We start from the raw sequence: 7,206 nt of genomic DNA, 5'->3' as shown, positions 1-7,206 counted from the left end.
TGACCTACTCTTATTGGAACTGTATGGCCCTGTATGAGGACATCTAAATATCTTCTCTGTCTTCATTTCAGCTAATGAAGGTAAAAGGCACAAGAATGATGAAAACTCCAGAAAATATAGAAAATACATCCATGAGGAAGGTTGGAGATTTTGCCTATAGGGTAGGCTGAGGAAGACACAAGTCTTTAAATATGCTGAAAAGGGAAGCTACTCTCTGCATTAGGTATGACAGGAGGAAGTAGCAGTGAGCTTGAATTGCCACAAATGAGACCTAGAAGAAACTTGCTAAAGTGAATCAGGAGATGAAATTGTCTGGGTCTTTGGTGGAACTTCTGCTGGGAGGCTTCTGAAGGCAGGCTAACATCTGCGGGGACTGGTTTCTGCACAGCTAGTCCTGCCTGGGGAAGGGGCAGATGGTCTGGACCTTAACAGACATGGGACCAGAGAAGTCCTGATCTGACCCCGCCTGCCTTGCTGCTAGTGTTTCTGACACACGTTACCTGTATGCATCAACCAGCAGACCTGACCAGCTTACCTCTCCCCAGGAGTTTTGCTAAATAGTAGTGCTTAAAATCCCTGGGGTAACGATATGGCTCCACCTTATTTTGGGACACCTTAATGATTATTTACAATAATACTGTATTTTATTACAAAAATTCATTGTTTGTCCCCTATTTTCTAAGAGGAGGATTATTTCTCATGATTAACAGATGCTCAAATGGTGGGAGGAAAGGAGAGGGGAAATTAACATAATTGATAATATTGACTCGATTGCTCATTGCTGGCAGGTAACTGATGGGGAACCATGGGTGTATCAGGTGTTACTAATAGCTTGGCTAGAATGTGTTGCTTGAAAAGCTGTTCAGCTTCATGCTAGCATATGTTGTGCTTCACAATCAAGAATTGTTCTCCCCCCCCCGCCGCCCTTTCTGCCTTCATTCTGGAAGCTTACTTCTTCTTTTACCAAAATGGGGAGGCAGCAAAACCTGAAAATAATCTATGCCACACTTTACACAAAGGCAGTGCAAGCACTCCTGAGTAAATCACCTTTATCAGGGAGAGGTCTTGCAACATCCCATGGGACATGTCCTTACTCTCCAAAGCAGAAGGTCACGCTTTTGTCTTCCTTGCCTTCTTTACCATCTACGTGCCAGGGGTTGGTGTTGCCTGATGCTGTTGCCTTTGTGCCTGGGCTCTAAGGAGGGTCACAGTATTCAATTTAATGCGGGCTGACTCAGAATAACTATTATAATATGCCTCATCAGTGAACTGGTTTATGACAGTTTATGGTTTATGTTTTCATCCCATCTAGGGTCTTAAGCATCCAGACAACCAACCTGAAGCGGCTCTAGTCGCATTTCTCTTTTCCTTGCAGGTTTTGTAGTTTTATTAATTCCCTTTGCACTTTCTTATTATGGTGCGTAAGGACCACAATAAAGATCATAAAGCAAATTTTGATGAATCACTTGTTCGTATACCATAACATTACTCCTGAATAACCCTTCCAGCCAATCCCTTGGCTCTCTTGCATCTCATAGGCCATGCATCAGGAAGGAAGGTAGAAAGGTGGCTGGTTAAATTCCTCATGTAGCAACCTGAAGAAGGCAGTTCAGTACAGCCCTGTGGTTCTGCCTCCTCCCCACAGAAAGAGCTGGGCACCCGGGATCTGCTGCCTTTCCACAAAAGGGATGAATGGACCTGAAGTCCAGCAACCTTTTGGCTTATGCCTGTAACTTCCCTCAGCAGTGCCTCCTGGTTTGATAACTGCAAGTGGAGAACAGAAGCAGCATGGCATCAAAGCAGACCTCCAGTTAGGCAGGGCTGTATTTGTACCTGGGAGGCTGGAGAAGAGCCCATGTACTGAGGAGCTATATTGCATACAGTTTCAGTCATGTCTGGAGAGACTGGTTTTCTCTGTTGCTGAGGTTGTCAGGTGCAAGTCTTTTCTTGATGAAAAACAAGGCATTGCTTTGAAAATAATCTCTGTGGTGTTACCCTTTATTTACATACAGGTATTTTGAGCCCCTGGGGTTCTTGTTCTCATGGTTTTATTCACAGCTCTCACAAGAAAGGATTGTCTCAATATGAAAAGAAGAAGGGAGAACTCAGTAATCATACTGCAACTGCAAGAGCCTTAAAAAAAACCCAACCATATAAAACACATGATTAAAACCACAGGGACTGGCAACATGGTGTCGGCAAAGCTGCTTCTCTGGAAATCCCATGAACTTCCCGTTCTGGGCTGCTAGACAAACCCTTTCCTGGACTCAGATCTTCGCTGTTAATTCATTTCACCTTGTTCAGAAGAAACGGGTGATTGATAACAGCAATTTTAGACGTTAGATCAGCAGCAGAAGTAGCCATGCTAGCCAGCCCCAGCAGACCTTTTCCTGTCCTGCTTCCTGCTCCACGGAGGGGCTGCTGCCCACACTGAGTGCCTCACGGACTCACAGGGGCACTGCAGACACCACGGTAGATCTGGGGCAGAGGAGCATATGGACTAGCTGAAACACCTCCCCTTAAGCCAGGAGACTGCAACTCAGGTGTTTCATTGCCAAGGAATGGGAGAAGGAAGCAGGCAGATCTTTACTGTTTGGAGGAGAGATAGGGACAGCTGGAGGCAGGGGAGCACCCGCCTGCCCGGAAACACCTGAAAGAACAGGTCCCAGTAAGCTAAGCTGCCTTGCAAAGGGCGGTGAGATCACATCAGAACAGGGGCCCATGTTGATCTCATGAGGAGTGTGAGACAGCCAAAAAGCAAGGCCAGGGTGCCGCTGCAGCCTGGGCAATGGGTCCCAGCGTCGGCAAGCTGATGGAGGGGAGCCACAGCAAGGGAAGACCTGCACTGCTGCACCCTCAGCACCACAGAGCAGCTTCACCACACACTGGAGAGGCAAGCTGATCCCTGGGGCCAGGGCTGAGATGGAGGCGGCAGCTGGACCAGCACCCCTGTGAGCCGGTGGGGTTGTTAGGAGGGTGGGTCTTCTCATGCTGTGCTCCTTGGTGTGGCTGCAGGGCTCTCCAGCTTTTTTGAGGGCTACTTGGCTTCTCAGGACATCTGTTGCTGCCTTTCTTTGAGCTGCTGTGGATAGAGTGACCTGATAGCATCAGCTTGCTCGTGTCCTCCTTGCTTCGGCCCAGGGGAATGACTCCTGGGTAGTGCTGTTCCTGGTAAAGATGATGGCAGGTAAGCAGAGGCTGCATGGCCCAAGCTGTGCCTGACATTATGGGAAGTTTCACAAATAGACCCTGGATGTGTGGGCTCCTTGCGGTAGTGCACCTAGTCTTGGTATCTCACCTGACTCCTTTCAAGCATTTGTCACAGTTTCTTTTCCAATCAGCTCTTTCTGTGCATTTTCCTTAAGTATTTATGCTTTCGTGGAGGGGCTGTGTCCTATAACATCCATTGCCTTTGTTTTTACCATAAACTTGGGGTTTGCTCCTACATATAAGCAGTATTGGGGTACTGCCTTAGAGCCAGCCACTTAGCCTTATAGCATGTCAAAATCACAATAGGTAGACCCTAAATGGTTAAACTTTATTAAGTACCAAAATCTAGTGAAAATAAAATAATCCGAATGGGAAAGGGGAATCAACTTGGGGATTAGTCATTACTGAGTAGGATTTACAGAGGAGTAAAACTAGCGTAAAAATGTAAACTAGCTTTGCATCCACCCACCATACCATGTTTGCTTGCTAAGAAACACCAAGCAAGAACAAGTAGGCACATCATCTGATTTACTGCAGCAAAGGTCCATGGGTCAAAATAATCTAGCAAAAGAATGACATCTCAGACAGCAGATGTACGTGCCTGAGCTGGGAAAGACCTGCATACAAACGCAGTGCCCACTGGTCCATTGGCCACCAAGGGGTCCTGCAGCCTTTGCCCAGAGCTCTGTCTGCAGATCTTGATACTGCCTGTGTGCTCGTTCTCCAAAAGTTGTTTCACAGGGACTGGTGCGAACAAAAACGTTTTCCACCCAAAGCTGTACTCTGCTCCTTCCTGTTGGCACAAGGCAGATCAGCTACTTGCCTACGGACAGTACTGCATCACTGATGAGGTTGTGGGCAGATGTGCTACCCCATGGAGGGCTCCTTTCCCTCTGATATGGCCCTTTGCAGCAAGGATGCAGATTAAACCCCCCCTCCCCGTGTCCCAACAGCCTTCTCCTGTCCTCCTCTGACAGCCCTCTCCCACCAAGCCCTAGCCACCTCCCAACAGATGGCAGCAGTCTCGCACATTGCCAGTGCACAAGGCTTGACACTGTGCGTAAGGATGATGCTTGCATCTGGCAATTTTGGGGATGCTTTTCATCCCGAGTCATCCAAAGTCCTTTTGTCTTCCAGGCAAATGTATTCTGATAAAGAAATTTCAGTACCTTGGCTGCTCTTGGTCTATCCTGTATCTCTTCCCATGGTCTTAATGAGCACATCATCTTTTCTTCTGACAGCATCAGCACTGCTAAATCAAAGCTGGCAGCTTGCTGACAGACCCAGCTTTAGGAGTTCATGAGCATGGGAAAGTTCTGGTTTACACTAACTCTCCTGCCCATCAAGCCTCATATTTTGTGAGAAAAAATTGATAGCAGGGACCCAGTGCCTACAGCCTTGTATGGCAAAAGAGGAATAAGAAGAAATCAACTGCTAAACTCATGTTTTGCTTGGTTTTATATTTCTGAAGCATGCTTGTGCTTTTGTAGGACTTGAGTCCAACCAGCTTTTGAAGGTAGATTGTCAGCACTAATGCTTCTCTTCTTCCCCTCCCCTCCTACTACTGCCCGTAAGTCCATTTCTTCTCCCTTTTGTCTTTCTTGCTTCAGAGCTGCCTTTTCCTCTCTCCCTTGCATGATTGGGAGAGTTTCTGCTTGCTTACTGCTATTCTCTCTACCTGCATCTTTAGTATGACACCTCTTCACAAAAGGCAATGGAAGAGTGAGGGAGGTCCTTTTGCTAAAGACCTCAGCATTGGTGCACTAAAAGTAAAAACCATAGGCTCCAGAAAATGTGTGAAGTTTTAGATACATTTTCCCCCTAATTTAAAAAAAATAATTATGCCAAGCCATCTGTTGCTAATGTAAAAAAAGATGTAAATAGATGATACATAGTGAACGGAGTGTCACATGAGTGCTCCATCTGCTGTGGAGAAAGTCACCATTCTTCAGCAACAACACCGGGTGCTGAAGTGCAATCCAGGATTTGGAGAAGCCTGAGGCTTTCCAAAGGCGTAACCAGCTCCAAAGGTTGCCCCGAAAGGAAAACAAGAGTCAATGGGGTAGATCTCTGCATATCAATCCTTCCTTTCTGTTTTTCTGACAAGTAGTAACAGTGGCTGTGCTGGGGACAGAGTAACTTATATCTTTTTGCTCTTGTTTCAGACTCTTTACAAACTCAGGGATCCTTACCCCTTACTTAGGTTTTCGAGGTTTACCTGGAAGCCAGGAATCTGGCAAGCTGTATCTCTCTATTTAATGACAGGAGAAGCCTCCCACGATGTCAAAGTAATTGGGCAATAAAGTGGCAGATGAAACTCAGCTTTGATGAACATGAAGTTGCGTGCATGGGGAAACAGCAGCCCTTGCCCTGGCTGCAGATTGATGGACTCATCAGCTGTTGCCACTCTGGAAGAGACCCAGGAGGTGCTGCGAATGGTTCAGTGTGCTCAGTACTGGTCAGAAAAGGAAATAAAAAGTTGAGAATTACGAGGAAGACAATAAAGGTAATCAATTAGTTCTCTGGTGTGTCTTCATTGTGAGGTCTCTGCCTAGTTCTGGTCTCCCCATCTTAAGGTGGGTAAAGTGATAGGACAGACTCCAAGAAGCTGGAAGTATGGAATAGCTCTGTGCCAGGACACGGCAAAGGTACTAGGACTCAACCTGCAAAACGGAGAAGAAACAGTAGAGGTCTAAGAAACCAGGACTGACATAGGAAATGTGAAGAGGGAAACCACTATTCACTGCTTCTCATGCCACCAGGTCTGTGTGAGACCCCATGGAGTTAGCAGAGAATAGGTCCTCAAGTCAGTGGATGAGCTGCTCCACAAGATGCACAGTTAACTTCTGCTGTGGGGGCTGGCGATGTCAGGAGTTTGTGTGGTTTCCAAAAGCTTCTAAACAAATCTGTGGCATGAGTTCCACGAGAACTGTTAAATGTGGAGGCCCCAGAGCAACCTCTCCTTCCAAAAGTTCCCAAATGTTCATTGGCAGTAGATAGAGGAAGATCTTTTATCCCACCTTTCTCTTTTGTGAAGTGCCTACTGCTGTCAGAGAGGCAGCTGCATCAAATGACCCCGCGGACTCACCAACCTTGGACCAGCAGTTTCCCAGAACTCTGTATCATGTTTTCAGCTTGCGACAGATTTGGAACAACAAGAGAGTGCAAAGCAACGTAGAAAAAAACCCCTCCTTTGTATTACCCTGTAGGAAGCACTGCTTGGTTGAGAAAATGGTCTCCTTCCCCACAGTACCAACAGCCCTTCCTCCTCCAGGTGGTCCCTGGGGGCTGTGGGGTGGATGCCTGCGAAGGGCAGGCTCTTCGCCTGGGGGCAGAGCCCATGCTGCCGTGGCCTGCATGCAGCCCACAGGTGGGGAGAAAGGCAACGGAGCGGGGAGCAGGGCAGGTCATGGTGGCTGGACCTCAAGTGGGACTCCCCACGCTGAGGTCTCCTCCTACCCCTAGCAGTTACTGCAGGGAGGAAACATTATCCAGTCCAGGAACGGAGGGTGAACCATCCCTTGGGGACATGAGTGAGTGTTTCTCTCACTTTTCAGGTGTTGGAGTGCTTCATCCAGCCCCTCTTCATTTCCAGAGGGGCCAGGAGGCTTCTCTCTCCAGGGGTACGGCTGTACATGAACAGCTCTTCACCCCTGAACATGAAGGCAGTGTCTAACTCAATGTGAATTTTCACAGCGAAAGGATGACTGGGAGAAAACTGAGGAGAAACCATCTGAAATCTTTTGGGAGACGGGCAGTTTGAAACACAAAGATGCCCTTGTGCCCCCTGCCTGGCTCAGAGCCAGGGCTCCTTGCTCCAGTGGTTCCTGGTGGTCAGGAGGACACAGACAGTCACATCAAGACACCCACTTCTGGGGCTAGAACAGCTGTTATTGCCAGGGCGAAGCCCTGCCTGTGCTACCAAATCTGTCTGAGGAAGCAGGATTCACACAGGTTTTGTAAACAGCCAAACCAGGTACAAAAAAATAAGAATGT

Source organism: Grus americana, chromosome Z (genome assembly GCF_028858705.1).
Source record: "Grus americana isolate bGruAme1 chromosome Z, bGruAme1.mat, whole genome shotgun sequence".
NCBI lineage: Eukaryota > Metazoa > Chordata > Aves > Gruiformes > Gruidae > Grus > Grus americana.
The sequence above is the reverse complement of the archived record's forward strand: the minus strand, read 5'-3'. Positions refer to the sequence as shown.